Source organism: Vanellus vanellus, assembly GCF_965231255.1.
Source record: "Vanellus vanellus genome assembly, chromosome: 4".
NCBI classification, from domain to species: domain Eukaryota; kingdom Metazoa; phylum Chordata; class Aves; order Charadriiformes; family Charadriidae; genus Vanellus; species Vanellus vanellus.
This window is the reverse complement of record NC_138909.1, coordinates 8,034,253-8,058,934: the sequence shown is the minus strand read 5'-3', so window position 1 is coordinate 8,058,934 and position 24,682 is coordinate 8,034,253. Positions and strand designations below refer to the sequence as shown.

At 41.9% G+C, this 24,682-nt stretch overlaps 1 long non-coding RNA gene across 1 annotated transcript; it reads left to right on the top strand.

Moving 5' to 3' along the window:
* Positions 1-10,957: 10,957 nt before the first annotated feature.
* Positions 10,958-24,130, top strand: LOC309671096. Its single transcript, XR_014269103.1, has 3 exons — positions 10,958-11,087; positions 12,577-12,651; positions 24,023-24,130. It is a non-coding gene; the product is annotated as an uncharacterized lncRNA (long non-coding RNA).
* Positions 24,131-24,682: the final 552 nt, after the last annotated feature.

The following is a 24,682-nucleotide window of genomic DNA, read 5'->3' as shown; positions in this document are numbered from 1 at the left end:
GGGCTGAGACACTGGCACAGGTTGCCCGGAGAAGCTGTGGCTGCCCCATCCCTGGAGGTGTTCAAGGCCAGGTTGGACAGGACTTTAAACAACCTGGTCTAGTGGGAGGTGTCCCTGCCCATGGCAGGGGAGTTGGAACTAGAGGGTCTTTAAGGTCCCTTCGAACCCAAACCATTCTATGGATTATTTGAAAGTGAAGCACTCTCCTCAGATATACCTGGAGACCCTCACAAGTTGGCCAGCAAACAGGCGTGGGATAACCCCAGAGCAGCTCTCAGAGATGCTATAGCACACCCCACCTCATACTTGGCAAGCGTTTTCAACAAGCTGCATGCGGTGGAAAAGCCGTACAGTGCCTGTAAACGAGCTGTGGCAGAGCAGAGCACAGCCTTGCAATCACTGGCAGCGCAGCTGCCCTCTGACCACCAGCACAGCAGAGGAGATGGCCTCTTTAGCTGCCACAGCAAGGTTTTCCGTCCAGACCTACCCCAACCTGAACATAAAAATCCTCACCCTGGCTGTCTCCCCCTTCCCTCCCAAATCTGCTGCCCTTTTCCGAGGTGGGCAACCATAAGTGTATGGCTCTGCGCTGTTTGTTTATCCCTCTCCCTATGGAAACAAGCTGCAGAACCTACAGTACAGACATCTGATTTAAATAAGCATCCAGAAAGAACGCTGGGTAGCTGGCACATTGGTTTGCGCAAGAGCAAGCTCCTAGGCAAAAGATAGGCAACGTCGCTGAGTTTCAGCGTGCCGCTGCCTCATGAAAACCAGGGAAGAAGGATTCTCAGCAAACACCGTTCCTCACACTGTCCTCCGGTCCCAACGGCATGCCCAAACCCGCTTTGTCCATCAACACTGAGCTAAGAAGTGCCATCGTGACTTTTTTTAGAGAACAAGGCAGTTGGCAGACTTATTTCACAACCTAATAACAGCAACTAAATGGTTCCTCTGGCTGTTTCCACTTGTGATGCAGCTAGCAAGAAAAGCCTGAGCAGCACTTACAACAAAAGTGGGATGATAGAAGGAAATGTTTCCCCTTAGCAATGTAATTAATACCTAAGTGTATTCAGAGTTATCAGTTATATTTGTACATGTGTATATATGCAAATAAATATATACATATAAAAAGACTTGCCAGCATATAGCTAGAGGAGAGAGAGGGGGGGAAAAGGAGAAATCTGAGATGTTCTTAAAAGTAAATTTTAACACTTCCGACAATTCAAGCTGAAAAAACAATAGAAAGGATTCCCACTGCTCACAGTTGACAAATGGATTTTTTAGATAGGATTAATGATCTGCTTACCTATTCTCTGTCTGCGCAGCCTCCAGGAAAAACAGAGAAGGGACAGAGCTTCAGACTCTGCTATGATAACCCCAACATGATTCTCCTGCTTTCCTCCTGCTTTTCCTCTTCTGTTTTTTTATTTTTTTCTTTTTTAACTGCTTTTTCATTATCATTGCTCTGACCTCTCTGTGCTTGGTTTGGACCTCATCCTGCTACTCTTCCTCTCTTTCTCCTACTGGCACCTTCAATGTAAACACATTCGTTTCTCTGTTTTCACTGCCAAATTGAAATCAAGAGAGCTGGATTGGGTACAGGTGCTCCTGAAGTACATAATGAATTCCCCCTGAGATGTTTCAGTCCCTAATTACCCTCCTGCCTTCTGTTATCACCTGTTAACAGGTATTTCTGGGTATAACAAAAGACTCCTCCCGATGCCTGATAATAGTGTAATGCAAAAAGACAGCTTGTTGGGCATTGTGTGTAGTTCCTTGGCTGCCGGGTGGCTGGGCCAAGGAGTACATCCATGTATGATACCACTCAAATGAGAAGGGGTTTGGATAGATCACATATACACCTATTGAGTTCCCTCTTTGCCGGCCAGCGAAGTGATTTAAGCCTTGTGTAAAGCCTTGTTTCAATGAAACAGGAGCTGACACTCCGAGATGGTGATAGATGATAACCTTTTACATGTAAATGTATACTTACCAATCCCACCCCCCAAATCCCTGTCTTTTTATCCCGGTCTCCCCATGGGAAGATTTTTTTTTCTCAGTAGAAGTTAGGGTGGAAAGTGTTGGGTAACGACTCATTTATACTTTAGAAATACCGAGCCAGTGTAGGTGTTTGATGATGCCCAGGAGTTATAGAGGAATGCATTAATATCACTGAACTTGTGAGGTTTTTGCAAGTTATTTTTGCAAGTAGGAGAGGAGTTCAGAGACCCAGTGCGATCGGGTAGGCAGCAGGGCGCTCCGGTGCGCGCTCCGCTGACGAACACGGTGACATGGCGGTACCAAGGAAGTTTCCTTTTTTTTTCCCTAAGTGTGTTCAGATAAACAGTAGGGCTTCAGTTCTTCTCTGACACTGTTAGAAATATATTTATTATTCCTTCTCCTTCGTGGAAGCCAAGTGAACCCAGACAGCCTGAATAGATTTCCAGGTTCGCTAATGACCTCACAGGAATTGAATAATGAAATCATATCTGCCTCTTTGCTGAACAGAGACAGCCCAAGCTTACAGAGATCTAATTATTGCATTTCTTGAAGATAAATTGCAGCCTTGAAGGCGTCTTGCAATCAGTTATCAGGCACAGCTCCGTGAGCACCAACTTTCATTTTTCTCCAGTACAGTGATGTACTGCCAATATTTAACAAGGGGCTCCCACTAAAATTTCCCTATTTATCTGTTCTATACCCTTGTGTCCCTGAGGCACATATTCTTGCAGGGAAAGAAAATAGTAATGAAGAAAATTTATTCATTTATTTTTACATTACTGTTTAAACATTTTCTGAGAATCACAGCCAAAGAGGAAAATAAAACCACTTGGCAAACAAACCTCTATTATATGTACTTTTGCAGGAAATGTTTATACTTCACTTCATTCCTGTAAAAAAAAAAAAAGAAGCTGGAGCACTTACAAAATAGTGTTTGACTTGTGATATTAGAGTTGGTAGCAGCAAAGATGTGGAGTTACCTGTCTGAAAAATTGGCAAGCTCAGGAAGTGAGTCTTTTTATCAAGTACGAGAAGGGATAAAACTGATATTCTCAAGCATGACAAGAACAACAATTAGCTAAGTGAAAGGGAAGGGATTCATTGTGAAATGTAGTGATCGCCACCATACTGCATTGAGCAATTCTGTCCGATCCGGTGGGGTAGAGGAACGTGTGACTAAGAAAGAATAAAAGTCCCGGGACCACTCTGTATTTTTAGGTGGAAATAATTCTGCTTTTGACTTTGTACAAGGACTGGTCACTAGATAATATAGTTACAAGAGGATGAAAAGAAATAACCAGATTTAACAAGTATCTAAGGGGTGCCACAGTTCCATTAGTGGTAGGAAATCATCCCAATATTCCTTTCAATTTGGCTGCAAAACCTTAACAAGGCTCTCAAGAACCACCAGGCATTTGCTTCGGTGATGTTCACTTTTTCCCTTTTCTTTTGTCCAAATCGGATTGTGTTTTGAAATTGGCTAATCTTTTGCTTGTATTTGCCTTAACAAGTAACCGGAGATATGTTCTTAAGTTTTTATAGATTGATTCCAAGTGTAAAACAATTGCTACTTTATTTTTATTGTTTGTATAGCTGGTAGCAGTGTTAGTGTCCTTATATGGATTAAAAGGAAGCAGAACATTTAACATTTCTTTTTTTTTTTTTTTGCTTTAAAAAATAAAGTTTTTCCCTGGTCCGAAGTGAAAGAACACATATTTCAGCTGAAAGTTCAGAGCTTCCATGAAGTTTTGTATTATTGCTCACATCTTATTTGACTTTTAAAAAGAACTGATGTGAAAAATATTGGGACGACGTGACTACTCATCCTGATAATGAGCCCTGCTTCCCCACCCTGATAATTAACAAGTAGCCACCCGTTATTAAGCAGACCAAAGATTTCAATAAAGGGTCCTGCTGTGTTGTCTCTGTTCTGAAACAGATTTCACTTGAAAATTGAAATAATGAGGTTCTCCTAAACTGATAAGCAGCTCAATCAAGCCCACTGCACTGGATCCATAAATCTTAAGCAGAGTTTAATTATGAGCAGAGATTTCCTGACAGAGCCAATAGAGGGGCCTTTTTCTCTCGCTTGCTGACTAGTTGTGGTTCCCGTGATCCGAGTAAATCTCTGTAGACCTGCCTGCGAGGAAACCGGTTTGAAGTTTAGACATCCGTTAAACGGGAATTTGAGGGAGTTGCAAAAACGATGTCCCGAGGATGCTGTTGAACATTGCGCACAGACAGCTGAAAACAAAACATGCAAGCGAGTAATTAGCAAGGCCAAATCACCTCCAATGGGGCATCTGAAAGGCAATCTATGTGGTTGCAGAGAATAGAAGACAGAAAATGATCACCTCTAAAAATATACCCTCCCCCGTACACAGAGGAAGCGTTTCAGCGTGTGGGACAATGTAGGAAGAGCGGACTATGATAATGAGGGATCATGTGCAGCTTTCTGTGGTGGGCAGTATGTCTCTTCTAGCGCTATGGGAACATTCGCAAACACTTAGAACACATATATCCTGATAGTGTCTGGGGATACTAAGAGCAAGATTTAGTGTGTGAGAGAAAAGGTCATGCCGAAGTAAATGGGATTAGCCAGCATTTCTTCTTAGCAAAATCATAACTAAGACTGAGTTGGCACTTCCGTATGACTGTTCAAACACAGCAGTAAATCGACTTTAACAATTTTTGGACTAGAGAAACTGGTAGCGGCAGCGCTTTTTGGATCAGAAAAAAGTCAGAACTTTAGAAGTTCAAGTCAGTCAACCAGTCAAAGCAGAGGTCCTTGCCTCTGTGTCTTTTCTGTTAAGTAGGAAATAGAGGTGGATATTGCTGAAATAATGGCTCCTAACTGAAAAATCCTACGCATACTATCATAGACAAACTGTTAAGTCCTCCCCTGATTTTGAAAGGGCAAACAAAGAAAAAAAACAGGTGTAAATGAAGGACGAACCGTCAAATACAGTTTACAGCAAAAAGATACTGCAGAGCTATCAGTCCCTTCTGTACTATCAACGTTGGTATAGAGCTACCAAAGTCTGGAAAACAAAGCTCAAGGAAATCAATAGAAATACAATTTAACATATCTGAAGACTTTTGTGAGTTTTACTTTGTATTCAGTTTAAGACTTAAGACTAATGTGTGCATCTGAGAAAAAAAAAATACAGCACATCCAGTCTTTGCATACAGTGTATTAGATTTTAACTGATTTATTGTTCTGCTGCGTGGACTTGAGGGAAATCATTGTGCTGTGGTGTTTCACAGATGATGCAGAGTACAAACTGAAATATTTGTTATGAAAGCAACTATTTGTTACAGTCACAAATCTTTATAAGCCATGTTGGTGAAAACCAAATTCAATACTACCGGAAACATTCCCATCATACACCAAGGAGCTGGAACATGAAGATATTCACACTAACAGATGAGTCTTGTACCACATACCTTCAGCACTCAAAACTGTTGCATGTCTAACACATATGAGTCTAACTCACATAATGAGTCTAACTCATTAATGGAACTTTTTTTTTTTACTGGGTGGGATTCTAGTAAGTTCAAATGAGCCATGAAAAAAAAACCCAAACATTATGGAAAGGCTTCCAGTTTCACTGAGAATGTGAATTGTTTACATCTTCCCTTTCAGATCTCCTGACTAACCTACTTGGTTAATAACCACACCCCAAATTTCAGCCTCTGTTTGTAGTCTTAAAATATTTGAGGCTCACTCTTCCCAAAATTATTAGGACCTTTGTTAGTAACTTGAGTATGAACAAGAACAGAGAGCGCACGTATAGTGAGGATGCTGGAAAGAGCTTCTTTACATAAATTGTGTTCTTGTTTTTTTGCCGTGAAGGGGATGTCAGCATCTTTGGTTCCTGTCTGCCAGTCCTGAGGGCCGTATGGAATCTCTTTGATTACACAGACAGGAAACTGCATATAGTCCTAATGCCTGTACCTGCACCTGCTATGTGAATGATAGGAGTACTTTTATGACGTGATCATATATACACTGTCTTAGGAATTGACACGATTTTTCCTAGCACTCTTCAGTGTGTCGGGTATGGGGCAGTTCTGCTCCCATGAAGTCAGCCATTGTCGCTGACTGCTACATGGGCCAGTCCTTAACATCTTTGGAGATGCTCTCCTGGATTCCTGGGGAGCTTGCCCCAGACACATCTCCACTTTATGAGGTTCACAGTGCACTTTAGTGTCCACAAGCCATTTCTAGGAATTTGCTGAGTGTGAGGAAAAAGTTATTTTGTATGTCCATTTCAGACTTCCCAATGCCTCTCAAGTGCTGGGGTGTGTATGTGCTTGTGTAATTTTCCTCCCTCTAATTTTCATTTTGAGAGGTCTGTACAGATTCCTAGACTCCCCCATAAAATCTCTTCAAGATTTTCTTATGGAGTAAACGTTGTATAAAAGTCAGGGTTTTTCTTTAATAGTTCTTCACAGTCTACTAAAGAGGAGCCATAAGATGCATCCACTTGTACACCTTTCCTCTCCAATGAGCCAAATAGAAATTTTCCCAGCAACACTGTGCCTTTTAAAGACTTCTGACCTTTTATTGATGATGTAATTAAAAAGGTATATTCAAGCTTAGTGAACGCCCTCTCAATAGCGGAAAAGTCCCACCGTGTGAACTCACTGTCATGGCTGTCAAACTGCAGGAATATCTTTGTGCTTCCCAGAGACGAAATGTACCTGAGATTTGAAGTTTGTGTTCAAATATGAAACCGTCTAACTTTTGGTGAAAGGTGAACAGGTAAAAAAGTGGAACAGAGCGTAAAGGGCACCGCTTTCGCATAGAGGGAAAAAGGGGGTTGTGTTGGGTACGTGGAGAGAACATTCACAGTAAAGCTCTCCCAACTCTGTATTTAAATACTCCCCTATACATACGAATGCAAGCGTTAACCAGTCTACTTTGTGTGATATTTAACATGAAAATTAAGCGTGAAAAAGGACCCAGACTTATTTCTGATTGTCGTTTTAGATCACAAGCCAGAACATCATGCAGAAGGATCATATTCCAGTACTGCAGAGTGACATTTCTGACTGCCTTCTCCAGGAACAGGTTATCACAGCTCCACTCGGTTACACACTCTGACATCCCTGGTGTTTGCACACACACGCACTGCTGCCCCTCTGAGCATAATGGCAAAAGGCAGGCTTAGCTGGCTAATACCGTAAGGTAATTTAGCTGCGTTCATTATTTTGATGTAGTGCTCCAAGTTGTGAAAAGCTCATGACCGCTAACTACATCAGAAAGAAATATATGAAGTCAAATGAACTTCAGCATTTGAGCCAAGCAGCCAAAATATTAAAACTTTGCACTAGGCAAATCTGCTTTTTTTTTTTTTTTTCAAAACAAAACCTGTTTTTAGTGTTGCTGTAGATATTGAAAAAAAAATTTAAAAAAAAAGGACAAGAAATAAAGCTGGTGTGTCTTTTTCCAAAGACTCCCATAACATTAACTTCACTATTTTTAAAATCCCTCTGTCACTTGTGACATGATATTTGCATGAAATCAGAGGCACCTTAAATCATATCAGAGTTAACACTTGAACTGCACACAAAGCATAACACTTGAGTATATGGAAAAGATTTCCTCAACTTTACTTAATTCTGGCTAGCTAGTGATGTTTTCTTCCAGAATGAAAATGTCTAATCTGTCACAGAGTCATCCAGTTGCATTATAAATGTTTTCTTAAATGGCAGTTCTGTCTTTTTCTTGCTACTTTGCAAACCACAAATATTTGTAATGTGTTTCAGAAGCTTAATTTTTCAGTCAGGCTCTGCTATAGCCTTTAAATGTAACCTTGCCATTTTCTTTTCAAACGTTGTACCATTATCAGCAGGTATTGGAATGTAAACTCTCGCTGCCATCCTGGCATTCATCCCAGATAAAGAATTGACAGACTGATTAATTGAGCCTAAATCCTGTGCAGATCGCAGAAAGCGGCGGTGCTGTAGCTGGCACAAAGGGACAACAGTCTCAGCAGAGAATCTCCCCGAGATGCGGTATGTCATGTAACAGGAAGGGATCTGAGGCACAAATGGCGGGGGAAAGCTCATGCTAACACTTTCTTGATGCCTGAGCAGGTGAAGAAAGACCTCGAGACTTTCTCAGCAGTGCTTGAAGCTCACCTTATAAAGCAAACTCCTTTGCAGCATGCGGGGGGCAGGGGGAACCTAGCCTGGAAATCCGCACCCCCGTTCACAGGAGCTTTCCCAGAGCGCAAGAAAAGTGGTAATAAATTAAAGATGTACCTTTGTTTTAAAAGAGAGCGAGAGAGAGTTTGAGCTGACAAAGCACAGCGGTTTTACCGTACGCTTTGCCTACAGTCACTTGGCACGCCACTTGCGTGAGGCAGCACAACTTTTCATTAAAAGTAAATGGTACACGCGTTCAACACAGAGCTCACATAAAAGAGCAAGGAGAGAGAGCCACCGCTGCAATTCTCTGCGCCTGGGTGATGCTAATGATTTATATCTTCTTTTGTGGAACCTGTCATCCTCCGCCTACAAACAGAACGCTTAACTGGCTTGATTTGTTGAAGTGGTGTGGCGCTAGCAGGGCGTTGCATAAATACGAAGTAAGGAGCTCTCCCAAACTTAGTATGTCTTGAAAGAGAGTATTAAACTGAGGATTGCCAATTCCCAGCTGAACTGTGAACCGTTTCTCACTTGAGCTGATGAAGTTCAGTTCCATTCCTTGCCGTTTCAACCCAGCAGGAAAGAAATGTAATTCCAGAAGATAGGAACAAATTCACAGTTGAGGAAAATAAGTATGCAGTATCGTGGACGCTCTGCTTCTCTATGTATTCACTCAGATTTGTTGTTCCAAATACCGTCCAACAAATAAACAACTCTTCCTGCCTTCTGCACAGTGGAAGATCTGGCTTCCACATGTTCCTATACCACAGGCAGCTGGGAAAAGTTGTAGGTTGTTTTGGGTTTCTTTGGTGGTTTTATTTTTATGGGACAAAAATTGCATTCCAGAAGAAGTGTTTTAGAGAGAGGCGTAGTTATAGTCTGTTATAGCCTCTGCCTGTTGCAAGAAGGTTCAAAAGATGAATGAAAACTTCCATTCGGTGCCTAGGAGGTGAGTAAGGACACCTTGCTTGCTTGTTCTCGGCAAGTTGCCTCTTCCAACCTGACTTTCTGTTTCACGCATGAGAACTGCAGACCCTTCCTGAACTGCAAGCTCTCACGGCAAGCGCGTTCTCCCGGCTAACTGGTGAGGTGGAGTCCATATAATGGAAAGGAGAGTGCTGTGCACGCTCAGAAAGGCATTTCATTGGACATTTGCTGAGCGTGTTGAAAACAGCTCCGCAGAGGGAACTCTCTTCCCATTGTGCAGGTCTAATCCTTCTTTTTTTCTCCTCCTTTCGGTGTACCTTTACTGATCTGTATTCCTTCTCCAACCCCCAAGCCCTTCTTCATTACTAAAACCACTTCTCTGATCCTCAGCAAGCTCTGTCATTACCAAATCAATCTTCCTAATCCAACATAGTTTTTCCAAGCTCATTTTGTATATCCAATTCCTGATCCCTGTAAAGAGCTGATTTAAAGAGCGCAGGAAAAAAAGTCATTTTCCGTGAGCAAATTTAGTCTGTATTTCAAAACCTAAGAAATACGTTGCCTGATCTTAACCAATACCCCTTTCATTACTCAGGCACATGTAGATTAGTTTAACAATCCCCAACACTCACCATGACATTGTCGGTCAAAATTATTCAGTTTCACAGGAGCCGATCATAATGAGGTCTTCCGTGTTCGGTATCATAGTTTTGGGCCTTTCCTAGGTCACCTTAGTCATATTAGGAATTCTGAAGAAATCCTACATTTCATACCTTTTTAGACAGCACTTTTCTTTTTAGTATTTCTTAAAGTTTATTTGCACCTGAGGTAGCTTTATTTCAAGTTCTAGACAATGATTCATGCCATTGTAATTTATTTCAGCATTTAGAACTCATGCCTAAATAAATTAAAAATAGGAACAGTCCAATAAACTAACCCTGCACATGCTTTCTCCTTATTAAAAAAAAAAAAGTGCAACAAGAAATATTCATTCTTCAAACGGGATTTTAGAAGTTTTAAGAGCATGTATGAAGTGCAGTGTTCCTAACTGCAGGAAGAATAACTTTAGTTTTATCTCTCCATTCTTGCCAATGAAAATTAAGTTAGAATTTAATTTTAAAATCTGGGATGCTGCCAAGCGTCGGTGCCCATTCATTTTGCTGAACTTCCTTTTATGCAGTGTATTCTTTCAGTAGTGACTTATGTCAACAGATTTCTGTTGTTCTTAATTTTATTCCACAGGAAACATTTTTTTTCTCTTCTGTATTGTATTTTGGAGGTTCCAATGTTGTAGGTGCAGTTTCAATCCCCAATGTGCTAAACAAATAACAAAGGATAGATGTTAACATTTAAAATACTGCAGATATGGGACAAGAAGATAAAAGGGCTATCAGAGCTTGCAATGCCTGGTGGACTAAGAGTAATGACCACAACAACAAAAGATAGATTGGTCTGTTTTGTAAACAGCCTTGAAATCTGGGGCCGTGTACAACTGGTGAAAAGTAATTTCGGGGGGTTAGTGGTTTAAATGCATTAGCAGAATACTTAGTGATGGTTATTTTCTTTATAATATTTACTGTTCAGTACAGCTAATGCAAAACACTGCTAGAGTCACAGTGGGGGATTTGGCAGCTAGAGAAACTTGGAAAGTCTAGCAATTACAGCGTAGGAATGTGCCATGCACACAAAGAGAAAAATGCTATCGTGTATACACAAATAATAGCATGAACCCAATCAAGAAGTACTATTCCATAACTCCCATGTACTCTGAGTCAGTGTGTTAGTTTTCTTAAGATCACAGCACTCAATAGAGTCAGATATTCTAATTCAGGTGTTCTAATAATATTTCCAGCAGATAACTAATACAAAAGGGAACTCTATTCTCTTCATTTCCCAGATGTTTATTCTCCGTACGCCCAGCTCTGCCAGTCACACCGACCTTATTTTCTACATCAGCGGAAGACCATCCACGTGCAAAATTTGCCTGAGTATCAGTGCAGGTAATATTTGAGAAACGTTTTAGGAATTTCCAAGCCAAGTAATGCTATGCTAGCAAGGCTTGAGCACATAGCACTTCTGATATTTAGCATCCTTATAAGAAGATAAACATACAAAAGGAGGAGGTGAAAAATGAGAAAGAGGCATCTATTTTACCATCGTTTCTTAGGTATGAAGTTTGAATCTCCTTCACAGTTTCTTTAGTCTATGGTTTCTTTCAGGAACAGATACTCCACAAGACCAAAGAGAGTATGAATGAAAGTAGAACAGTTATTATCCTGGCAGAGAGCAGGAGAATGTCATCCAAGAAAGATATTGTCTGTTGACTGATGACAATGACAGTTAAAGCCCAGAGGGCTGAAGATAGGGACCAGCCCAGAAAAGCATGTTGCATTCATAGCACATTTAGGGGAAAAAAAAAAAAAAAATCCAGATATTAGTGCTGTGAAGACATAAGCATTTGAAGGATTACATTTGCTATCAACCTCACAAACTCAGTGCTTCACAGATACGTTGTGCACCAGGGGACTGAACTCAGAGAAGGGAGTTGGCTCTGTTGCTCCATCCCACATCTGTGCCTTTTAAGGGATGAGAGTGTGTTCATTAGCAATTCTGCGGTAACAACAAAACCTTGTGCATCAAGGAAAACATGAGCAATTGGAGATGATGAAGGACAGTGAGTCCTGGGGAGATCATGACTCGACTCTCAAAGGGCCTGAGCCTCTAGGTTTTTGGAGGTTTTTTGGCCCTATCTATACTGAAGTTGGATGCAAGTACAGTTTGGAACTGCACAGTCATCCTTTTTGGTGTTTACTTTTATATGAAGAAGTGTAGTAGCCAAAGAGAGGAAGGAGTCTAAAAGGCACTTAAACATTTACCAGCAACATACTTTTTAAAGCAAATCTCTGAATCGGTAAAATACATGCATAGCCAACAGAAGGTAAACGGGAACCCTCTAGAAAGGGATTTCGTAGGCAAGATCATTTGTCTGTGATAATCCATTAAGAACAAATTAAAAATGGTGACTTGACACGGTACAAAATAACAACAGCATTGCGTGAGGTGACAGGATCATTTCCCCTTTGCCAGCGGGTAACAGAGTGCGTGGTTTGTAGAAATCAGGGCTGCAGAGAATGCTAGAGTTAGTACATATCTTTATTCAATGAACAACCCTTCTCATTACCTGAGCTGGAAGATGTGAGGCTGTGCAAAGCCAGTGCTCTTCTACAAAACAGTCATCCTTGTAGCAGCACTGAGAACCTGGTTTCTTTGGGATATCCTATACCATTCATGTTTCCCTGAGCTTTACACTTGGAAATTTCTTATACAGAATTGCTTACCCTTGAGTGACTGTGTGGTCTTAGGGGGACCCTGCTATGAACCCCATTCTGTGACACAGACAAAGCCCACCCAGATAAAGGAAAGAGCGTTAATATGTGGAACGCTTTGCCTAAATAGCCTCAAAAGTCACTTTTCCCTTTTCTCATGCAGAGCTTTATCCCGAGTGCATAAGCGTTGATGATTCGTTGGATGCTGCATAGTAACTTCACTACACCCAGAGATGTGGTAAGAAACACAAGATCAATTTTAATTCTTACTGGAAATATACCCTTTGCACATTCGTGGCAGTCATTGATCAAAGGATCACAAAGTCTTACGTGGGAAAAAAAAACCAACCAACAACCTTTTGCTATATTTTTTTTTTATTGCGGTCAGAAAGCTATCCTTTATTTCAAGTTTCAGTTGTACCCTGAGTTTTTAAGCCAAGTTTCGTACCGACTAAGTGGAGCCTGGAGCATCCCTTCAACTACGGGAGGGAAGGTCTCGTGTATAACAGAATAAATAAGTTGTCCCTTCTCCTCAGGGAAAGCAGTGGATGAGCCTATTCTTGCTGTTCATAAAGTAAGCACAACACACTGATGGGTCTGTGAACAGCAACTGATTTGGCTGAGAAAGATACAGAGGATCAAGTAATGTTTTCGATCAAACTTTCAGACACTGGGAAAAGGTAACAGGAGGGTTTATTCATTCAGAGAAATCTGTGGTTATTCAAGTAACTGAAAGCATTTAAGGAAGGAACGGCATACAAAAGAGAAACATTAATTGGGCCGATCATAGCACTGTAGATCTGTTTTTACAAAACCCAAACACATTTATACGTAGCCCTTCCTTTGAAGCATTTTAAGGCACCATTCCTTTCTTCCTTATCTGCATAATTGACATCTTCATTCTACTTCAACCAGCTGTTGTGTGAATTTATAATCATTTTATTTCTTTCGGGGGAAGGCTTAGTCTTTTGAACTCGAGGAATAATTATTATTGCTAAGCAGTTTTCCTTTTCCAAAGGGACTGCTTTGGGGTCACGGCTGCTTCCAGCCTCTCCGGGCGGGAGAACAATGAAGGCGTTGTTGGGGCTGGAACGCCGTCCCTTCCAAGGAGGTTGGTGCTTTCTCTTTCTGCCCTCCCCTCCACATATTGAAGTGAATTGTGCCACATCAAAAGGCTTTAAATTAGCACTTCACTGCTTGCAAGTGTCTGGAAGCTAATTTTAAATCCTGTGGGGCTAAGAACCTTTTCTACATCCTTGTGCGCAGGTATACCTCTCAGAGTACAAGGTGGCTTACAAACATAAACAACACTTTTACGGTTATTGCCGCTCCTCGTTAAACACCATTTTTAAAATGCACATTTTACAATTTTTAAACTAATCACCAAACAGAAAACACATTATGCGTATTTTGAGGGGTGAGCAGCTATTATTCTATTTGGGAGAAAGCTAGATTTCAGTGACAGGATCAGGGATTATCGCGGAAGAGGGATGGAAGCTGCAGAAAAACCAGTAAGTGCTGCTGCCGGTAGTAATCATACCAGTAAACGATCCTACTATCAGGCATGCAAATGGACTTAGTAAATCCAAATGACTCTATAAGCCTGAAAATTGGCTTGAAAAGTAAATTTTAAACTCTGCATCTTCTTTGCATATTTAAAAGCTTGACATGCAATCGTAAGCCACACAGAGTCTCTCTTTATCCGATCCCTTAATAGAAATTGCAAGTAACTCTAAGTTTAAAATACTCTTCCTGACTCAGTAAATAAGGAACAACTAAAAGAAAGTTAGAGGAATCATCTTCATGCACTGAAAGATGATGGTTTAACTTCTCAAGACCATTGTTTTTATATAATGCGTTTATACAAAGCGAGGGATGGTCAGGTGGGCACCTACTGGCAGCAGCCATTCGTGCGCGTAGCCCAAGCTGAGGAAGGTGCCTCCCTCTCACTCTGCAAGGCACCAGCCGCCACAGCAAGCTTTAAGCATCCAAACAGCTCCAAACAACAGCGTACAGCCCGCCTGGCCTGGCTCGGGGTTGAAGGGACCACCTACCTCATCCAGCGACAGCGGTAGAGTATTTCAGGAGCGGGATCTACAGGCCGTGTGATGTCCTCTGGTCTAGCAATGCCCAAGTCAAAAGCTGTTTAATATGGGTCTGCGTAAAGAATGAATGCTGCCAACAGCTCTGAGGGCCAACGGGGATTTCCATGCCATGGAGAACACCAGCTACGTCCCAGTCAGCAACACTGGAAAGTAGTTTTATGATTTTTTTTTTGTTGGTACAGAAGGTACCGAAGATCTTGTAAAACATGTAAATAATGTTTGCATCCCCAACTGCGTCTTTAAGGGATGTGAACAATGCACGTGATAACACGATGGGGTGAAAGGAATGGCTGAAAGGCGGCACCAGAGAAAACACTGCAAGGAGCAGCAGAAGGTCACAGAAACCGCATGATTCCTTGTGCTCCACAGCTGTATACAGAGTACATAAACAGACTTCTAAAAACTAATTAGATGCAGAAGTGCATTTTGAAGAACATCGTGTCAAGCCAGAGACTGAGACGTTGCTCTTATTCGTTAGCACCCAGCACAGCCCAGCGTATGTGGCTTCCAGCAGGTTTACAGGCCAGGGGAACCCTCTGCTATTTCTGGGCACAGATGGCTCTATTTGCCCCGCGGTCTGTTTACCTGACAATCACAGTTGGTGAAAGGAAGCCCAGTCATGTGCTAATTCCACCCAGGCCGAAGAGAATATGAAGCTGCTGGGGGCCCGATCCTGCAAATGAGTCCCCCTTGCAAGCGAATCGTTAAGCTCTCCGCTCCGTGGGGTTGCGGTGCGGGGACCGCTCGTGGTGGTTCCGTGAGGATCCACCTCGTGGTGGGATCTAAGCGCTAGCGTGTGTGCACAGAGGAAGGTTACGATTCTTGGGATTCATCTTCCATCTTGTAGCACTTTTTTTTTTTGTTTGTTTTTCTAAAAAGTCTGACCCTGTCTTGTCCTCAGCAGCTTCTTGGAGAGCATTTTAAAAACCCCAGTTACACATCTCCTCTGTGTAGGAATGATAATAACCGCAATTAAATTTTCCTGCCCTGCTGTATGAAACATACCAGCCCTGATGAATTACAGACGTAAAAATAACTTTCACAATCTCAGAAGCATACGTAAGTGAAAGAAGAAAATGAGATTTTTAACTTTCCTAAAAAAAGCATGTAAGCATCTCCCTGCCTCAGACCACGGATTTGTTAAAGGTCGAGGCCCAGGGGATGCTGAGCAGCGGTAGTTGCTCTGGGGTGCCCAGCACATCTTCCGACCTGCTGTCCCAGCTGTGGGAACGGAGCAGGTTTCTTGACTGTACGCCTGTTCTTGCTCTCCTTGCAGGCGGTGGCAAAACTCCACATCCATTTTAGTAGTGCAAGACTGAGCTTTCTGTGGCCGTATTGCTAATTCATTTGATTTTCCTAATTAGAGCTACATATAAATTGCCAAAATCGGATTTGATTCCAGGTACATATTTTCCAATATCTGGTTTACCCAGACAGTAAGGGTTACCCAGGCATTTCAAGGGCTAGCCTTGAAATACAGAGTAAATTCAGTTCCAAATGTTTTGTAATTTTGAGACCAAGGGTTAAAGCTAGAATTCAACTCTTCTTTCAATCTTTTCTAATAAGAACGAAGGAAAAAAGTACAGCATATGACTGAGTTCCACTACATAGAAAGACCTAAACATTCTTCCATAGAAAAATAGTAACTTACGGAGGAATACAGGTTTCTCTGCACATAGGTAGAAGAGAAAGGTTGATATTAAAAAAACCAGTTAATTTAAGTTCAGTAAGGTCCAGGGCTGAGAGACGCAAAGCTAGCAGCACACTAGTTTATCTATCTCTTAGGCAAGTCTGTGCCTACTTCCCCTGTTCTGATGGGAGCATCTGGTTTTTCTTATCGACTCACCAGTGACCGACGCTCAAAATAAGCCGAAGCTGCATGGCGCAGTACTGTGGTGTTTGACTGGTTTTGGGGCGGTTTGGATCCTAGTGCAGGAGTCGCTTGCCTCACTAACTGGATCCTCGGTCTCTGCCCTTGAAAGCGGGTACAGCCTACGCATCCCAAATCTTTGTTAAAACCCCTAATTGTGGGTAGGTGAAAAGTGGAGAGGAAGGGCTAAATAGGAATTAAGTCTAATACCCCACAAACTAGAGTCCTGCTGCTGCGTATGTGATATGTTCTGAGGAAAAAAAATAAAGAAGAGCAAAGGGGGTGACCCGCTAAGGTTCATTTTTATAACCATTGTATAAGATTTCTGTTTGAGACTGAAAGTGCATTAAACAGTCATGGTCTGTCAGTGACCTTATATTTAAGAGCAGAGAGGTAATATGGGATTATTGGTAACACACTATTTTACAGGGCATCAATAACCATGTGTAAGAAATTACCATAGAATTACAAAGTTATTACATGGTTATTTGTGGGTTTGCCAAATACAATGTTACTTGATCATCCTTAGATTAATGGGGTGTTGATCGGGTTTGGCCATTTACCTCCATTCTAGGTCGTAAACCTGACGTTAGCTGAACTGAGTTCCCAGTCTAGCAGTCATAGCGTTTAACGTTTCTTTCCCTCTGCAAAAATAGGTTGCTGTTGGGAGGTACGATAGGCTCCGTCCCGAGGAAGCAAATCACAAAGTGCTCTGGTGCTTAAACGCCGGCACGATTTCAGGCACAGGCTTTCAAAAAGACTCCATCAAGACCTTTTCAATAAGCGCATGTTATTTTATATTCCCCACAGTCTGTAAACAGATTCTCAAAGTTTGGAAATGCCTATTTTCCCAACCTATTTGGATTTTTCCGTCAAGAGAACACTGCTTGCCACCACCCTTCTCTGCACTGTAAATGGAAATAAAGTTAACGAGCTAAATTTCATTTAACACATAACTTTTATGAAGGCAGCATTCTTGCAAAGCGCAGACCTATTGTTCGTTAAATCTGGGTGCAGGCAGAGCCAAGAGACACTGAGTTTGGACTTGGAAGGCTGTAGAAAATCCTTATACACACGTCTGTGTGCGTACGTATATTTCTCTATATGTGCGCCTACGCACACGTGTGTATATATATACATGGTAATATATACCTATGTGGTAATTAACATTTGCTCGTAGGCTATAGGAAACTATAGGTGACCCAGAACTTTAGACCAACGCACTGCCCTCGTCTGTTTAGAAATTTCTAAAAGAAACATCAAGCTACGGACCTGAGGCTTCGGCACAGAGGTTAGCCAGAACCTCTGCAGTTTAAACACTGAGGGCGACAGGCTGTTCCCTCCCCGGCTTTCTGTTTTTCCAGTTTTTCTCCCAAAACCAAGGCAGGTTGAGCCCAATCCTGGCACTGCCTACTTTCTCTACTTCATACAGAGATATCAATCCCAGGGCCCTCAGCTGAGGAGGTCTGAGAGAAGCATAATAGTACCCTACACCAGTCTAGAAAGTTCACCGTGGTGTAGGCTTTATGTTCCTTATGGGTGAGAGTTTAAGGCATTTAAAGATTTTAGGGTAGATACAGAGTTGAAATTCCTACGTGCTTAGGTTGGCTTTATTGGTACACCTCGCAGCAGCGATAAAAAATAAAACCGTTTCTAAAAAACGACTGCAATTCTGAAAGGGCTTGACCTTGCCTTCCACCTCACTGAGTAATAAGTGAAAACGCTGTGGTCACAGTGCCTTATGCTCGTTTTGTACTCGGTTTACGAAGTTGTAAATGACTATAAATGCACAGTCCGGCTCCAACACAGAAACAAAGCCCTCGTGGGCTGGCCAGCGAGGGTCATCCCATGCCTCTCATCGTCCGTATTGCGGTCTGACGTGCCACAAAGGAGATTTTTTTATTATTATTATTTAATCAAAGACGTGCTGTGAAAGAATAGGAAAGAAACTCTTTTCAGAGAAGCAGCAAGGATTCCGCCATGCGCGCGCAGTCCCCTCCGCTTTTCCTCCGCTCTGCCATTGAGTCCCCCTGCCACCTTGAACAAACTGCTTTCTTGGCACCTCGATCTTCCCCAAATCCCAAACGCAATAATAACGCTTCCTGTCTCTATCAGTGAGGGAGGTAATTTGTTAATATCTGCTGAGCCGCTTCAGCTTCTGGGATGAAAAGTGCTATTCACGCTCAGGTTATTGTGTTTGGGGCCGGGAATAGGGGTTGATATTCAGCTGTGCATACTGCGCCTAACTCCCCTGCCTTTTTTCTTTGCTTGAAATGTAAAGCTCTGAGCTGATCGAACACCTTCCCCCCCGCCCCGTGGAAGCGCCTGTCATTTTTCATATTGGTGCAGCTGTAATTCAGAATTTCTTTTCCCTAAACCTCCGGGGCTGCAGAAGGGATAGAGGAATGCCCGCCGCCTCTTTGCCTGCCTGTGGAAGTTGCTGTCCCCTGTGCCGGGAGGCTGCTGGGGCGGGCAGGGGCTCTGGCAGGACGGGCAGCGAAAGCTCTCATCACCGTCTTTTAATCAAACACACCAGCCCTCCTGTAAAGGGGGGGGGCATCTGTCAGCGGCTCCGGCAACTCGCTGCCGAAAGTCCTGCTCGCACCCTCGTCTAATTCAGGAAACCAACTCTTCTTTAAGAGTGTTAATATTGGCATCCAGTACCTGATTCCAGCTTATATTGTAGCAAATAATTTCTCTTGCCTTTCACCAAATTCATCCTCAGTGGAAATTAGAAATATATATATTGCCATACTCTTGAAAATTCCTGAATAAATCAAGGGCTGGGCGATTTGAATTTATAACGGCACCATCCGTCACACCTTGAGCTCCACAACACTAATTCTCTGTTTCTCTTCCATCTGAAAGTAACCTTGGGGATTAAGTACTGGGTATAAAATCACCCCACGTGTGTTACCAAAAAATATTAGGAACGTGGCAAATTCACCTATGTAAATTTGCCATATCGTGTTGTCTGAAAAGTACAATTTCCAGAGACGGAGTATTTCTACCTATTATTTGTTTGCTACAGATTTTGAAAGTGTAACACATTCTGTTTCCACAGCCTCTCACTCCCCCCAGAATTCCCTGTTTAATGATTTCAGTCTTGAAATTGCAAACCTTGGAGCATTAAAGCACCGCTTACGGAGTCACCTGAGTAGAAGGCACAGGGATTTGAATGTGGCCTAAGCACATTTAAAACCCAAATGCAAACAATGTTTGATGTTTGTATCACAATAAAAAGGGAATAAATCTTGTAGTAGAGTTCTAGCTTGATAATTAACTGTCAAATACAGGAATTTAAAAAAAGGATACAAAAGAAGGAGAAAAAAAGACTAATCAGACAAAACACTTTTTTTTGAGATTTTGAGGTTAAATAACAATTTTTAGAAGGTGGGCCATAAGTTGTTATAATATTAAACTAAACAGGAGAGTGTTATTTGGTCTGTTAGTTTACCTTATAACTTGCTGAATTTAAAAAACGAGAGGAGAAGAAGAACGTTTAAGTATTATTTAGCAAAAAATGACATATTAAAGATCTCGCTATGTAAGAATGAACATACTGAATATGAGGACAAGAGCAAGCGAAGTAACGGAAATGAAAGCACAGAAACAGAAATGATTACATCCAACACAGAATCAAAGTTGGGGAGCCTTAAATTATAAACGCCTCAAGCATCAAAGCCTGCAGCTTTCTGAGGACCTCGCACACCGCTGCTCATCTGTGTCAAAAAAAAGAAAAAATGCTTCTGGGTGCAGAAAATAGCTTGGGAGGCCGATTTCCCGGGCCAGCTGCGGAGAGGAAGAAGTTTGGCTTGTTGAGCTGTTGTTTGGTTTGCCGTAATTGAGCTCTGCTCGTGCTTTGCCTCACAGAGCTCCCTGAAAACAAACGTGTCCGTGCCCAGCAATTAGTACGGAGCAGAAGAAACCCATTAGCGTTGCAGAAGGGGACTACTTTTCCTATGAAGGAAGGACCACCTGCTTGTGGTCTTTGCCGTGGTCTTTTCTGATTCAGTGTAGGCTCTAAAGTGGCCCCAAAATGGCTTGACAGACCCTAAGTTGTACTCAATGATAGCCATGCATTGAGTGTTATATGCACCGATGCTAACGTCAATAAAACCTGTCCTGGTTTGAGGTAAAAAAAGAGAACCTTTTTTTTTTCCCAGTAATTTTACTTTTGAGTTAAGTCTCTTCTAATTAACTCTCTGAAATCAGCAGCATCTCCGGACTTATATGCAGAATTAGGACTCCGGCCTGGATGAAGTCTGTTGTAGTCTCTGTGTTATTTTCCATTTTGGGAGATAATCTTCATCTGGGAAAGGAATTAAAACTTGCATGTCTTATAATGTAAAAATGTAATAAATGTCAAAAGACATGAGGAAATTACATGAGAGAAATGGACAGAGCTTTGAATCCAGTCTTTCGTGGAATTCCCCGTAACTTCATAGAACAATGATTATGATCTATTTCATAATTTTGTATAGTAATAAATAAATATTTTTCCCAGAAAAAGAATTATTATTTCTTTAACTTTGCAAAAGAAAGAGGGAAATCTCTAAAATGAAAGCCAGGCATATTTTATGTAGATTACAGCAATAAAATCTCAACCTCTGCAACCATCAGAATCAACGTTACTGTAGGGGTCTGACCCAAAATTCACTGGAGTCTAGGGAGAGATTCGTCCCGGCTTCAATGGGCTTTGGATTAGGTCCTGCAAGAACAGCCAAACCCTGCAAAAATTTGTTCTGCCAAGTTCAAAACCAGATCTTTGAACGCAAATAAAACTGAACCTCAATATCATCTCCTCTTGCAATAAATTCTTCTAAGTTCATTGGGTAGAAGGAGCTGAGATTTCACAATACCTAAAAGCTCCAGTTCCCACATTCCAACAGAAATAAAGAAAACTGGTGGGGCTTTACCGGTTCCATCTTTTCTCGTCTCCAGGGAATACTGAAGACAAGGCTCCTCACTCTTTGGTGGAACTCGCTCTCCGTTCCCACGTGAAAGTGGGTAGGAACCTCCACCACAATTACAGTTCACAGGGTGGGAGAGAGATGAAAAATGCGTCCTTTTTTTATTTGCTTTCCTCAGAGATTATGGATATAAATCCTGTGCCCAGATGGAAGGGAGGCTTTCTTTTTTCCTTTTTTTTTTTTTTTTCTTTACCCTTTCCACAGCGTCTTGGCTCCCATCTCTCACTTGGAAGTCAGTTTTATTTATTTGAGGAAAGGTGCAGGCTGGACAGTTGTGGCCAATATTTCATATATCTGCAGTCCTATGACTTTGATTGCTCTGGTTCCCCCCCACACACTCATCATTTCCCTACTGCGTTCACTCGTCACTGCACAAACAATAAATCCCGAGGTTAATCCCCTGCCTCTGCAGCGTGTCGAATGCTCTTGGTGTCCTCCGGAGAGCCGTCACACCTCCCCGGCGGCTCACTGTGTGAGCCCTCGCTGTCTGCTTCGTGCCCGTCTGGCACGTGGGGCCAGCTGGGGCTGAACTGGTAAAACCGTGTAGATGGTCTCCAACGCAGCGGGCAGGCATTCAAACGCAGGTTTATTTAGACACTACAGCCCTGTGCGATGATGCGGGTCGAGGGATTCTGTGAGGACGGCCGGTGTCTCCATCGCCGCCGGCCCGCGTGGGCGTAGGGTTTAGGGCTGGGTTGGGAAAACAGCGCTCTTCGACAGCTTTTCCTAACTTTTCGTTAGTTGGAGTGTAACGTATATCAGCAAGTCTTTGTGTTACGCAGGGCAGATTTTTCTAAACAGCTCTTCCTGTGGTATTCCTCTGCCAATAATACTTTAATTGAAATTAAATAGCATCGGGAGAACTCAGTAACCTGGCTCACCGTGCTCCACAAACAGTTTTGTTTAGGTAAGACAAAGGGACGGTGCTTCTACTTTCGTTAGTCATAGTTAAGTCTGTGTATCATCTGTCCTTTCTTTAAATATGAAAACAAAAAAAAATAGTGGATAACGCTTAACTACATTTCTCTTCTCTCCGTTTCCTTTTAGATTGTTTCGTGTTTAAGCTATCTTTTGTTCTGCAAAGTAGCAAACCGCAAAGAAATCTGTGACAAATCTTTCTGTTTTCAGGTGAATCTGATACTGACTTTTCTCTTTTTTATCTGTGCCTGACAAGACGATGTTTTGATTTTCGTTAAAAACTTAAAATATGTGAAGAAATGATGGAAAATCAATACTTGGTTCCTTTCCCTCTCCGCTTCATTCATTAGGCATAACTAAAACTCATGCACCACGTTAATTCAGAATAAGTTCCTTATGGGGGGAAAAAAAAAAGAAAACAAAGAAGAAAACAATGAAACATGAGTGAGCAGGAGATGCTATACATAAGGCTCACGTGTCCTTTGGTAGCAGAAATATCTCAGGGGAATGGCAAGTCAGATTTTGCAAGAAAATCCACTGTCATTACTATTCAAATTGTTTTAGTTGACCTCAGAAACATGTATAAAAATAATATAAAAAATAATTCCCACACAGTCTCTCTTAAATGTATGTAATAGTGTAGCTCCATAAGCCACTATAATACCTGGATTTAGCATTCATAATCCCTACATTTTTTCCTGTATAATATCTGCATAAAAATACACACATACACATAGTTATGCTGTTTTAAATACAGACCATATTTAAGTTTACTTTCTGTGGGTCAGGACACACGGATTTACGTGTAAAGCAATAGCGAACGTCATGTTTCTCTCTGCTTAACATGAACAAACATCTCCGCATGCAGCGTTCGGGAATCGACTCCAATACACTCAGCAGAACAGCCTGACAATTTTACCAGAGCTGATGTAACACGAATTTAAAATACACAATCACTGGCTAAAAGCTACAGAACAGATGACTCTCCCCAACAAATGTATTCATCGCCGACTTCCTCCAGTTTGAGCTGCCAGCTAGTTTATCCTGTCCATCAAAGAAGTTTTCGTTAAAACTGATGATTAGCTGCTGAAAATAATACAGTAAAAGGGGACACCGATGATTTTTGGTTTAAAATTAACTGCTGCTTTTTTTTTTCCCCCCACAAAAGCATCGTTAATTTCACCCACAGCTATTTATTTCCATTTCAAAAAAAAAAAAACCCAAACATTATGTATAAGCCAAAAAGAGTGGAAAGAAAGAGAGAAAAATTCTGATTATCCGCATATACCCTTACTTCCCCAACACATCTATAGTAAATTTCTGTTACTTTCAAATACTAATTACAGACTTTTTCTCCCAAGACCTCCATACCTGTATTACCTAACACTAAAACCCATTGGAGCCTCATTATTTTTTTTTTTTTCTCCTTGGCTAAGCCAGGATAAGTCATACTAAGGAAAAGGTGTAACCACCAGTTTGAAGACAACCTTCAGACAGCAACAGCGCGGCACCGAGATACCCAGGGCAGCTCTCTGCTGATGCTGCCGGTGTTTACTGCCGCACAGACCTCCTTGTTCTCTCCCTGTTGACTCGCAGATTACTCACGAAACAGAAAGGCGGCAATTTCTATAGGAAAAGGCACTTATTAGGTTAAAAGATACCATTTTGGTGGGGTAAGAGGGAGGGGAACATTGCACTTTTCAGGAACTTGAGATTTTTTAATTTTTTTTTTTGTGCAAACAGGCAGAGAAGAGCATCCTCTCGGCAGCAGCCTGCAGCAGGGCTTGCATCTGCCGTGTCCTGACAGCAACCGCTGCGCGACGCCGGCTCTGACACGTGGAAGTAGCTCCGCATGGTAGTAATTCGCTCAGAATTAGAAAGAGGAAACTCAAAAGAGACGCAGCAGACAGAGCTGGTGGCCAAATGTTTGAAGAAAGAGAACTTCTTATGGGGATTGAACTTTCTGTAGCCAAAACTACTTGGTTTGCTGTGAAGGTTGTTGATTCACTGTCCTTTATTATTTTAATATGTCTCTGTTAAGCTAACAATGCGTTAGGAGCCAAATCCTCAGCTGGGATAAATCGTCTGATTTATCAGCCTACCTTCGTGACACCCTTTTTGCTCCGGCCCGCGGTATTAAATCCCGCTTCAGCTTCATCAGTAAAAGCCTTTTCCAAGTTAAAGCGCTGGAGGTAAACAGAGGAAAAGCCTTTTCCTGTTGTTGCTGATACCGCTCAGAGGCTTAGCGTGGATTTTTCAGGCTAAGGATTTAATTGCACTGTCTAATCTGAGATGTCTTTAAATCTTGGATGCAGTTCATTAGACAGATATTTTCTGCTTCTTTTTCCAAAACTTAAGCATCACAAAAACAAGAATGTATAATGCTGGAGCCTCAAAAACCCG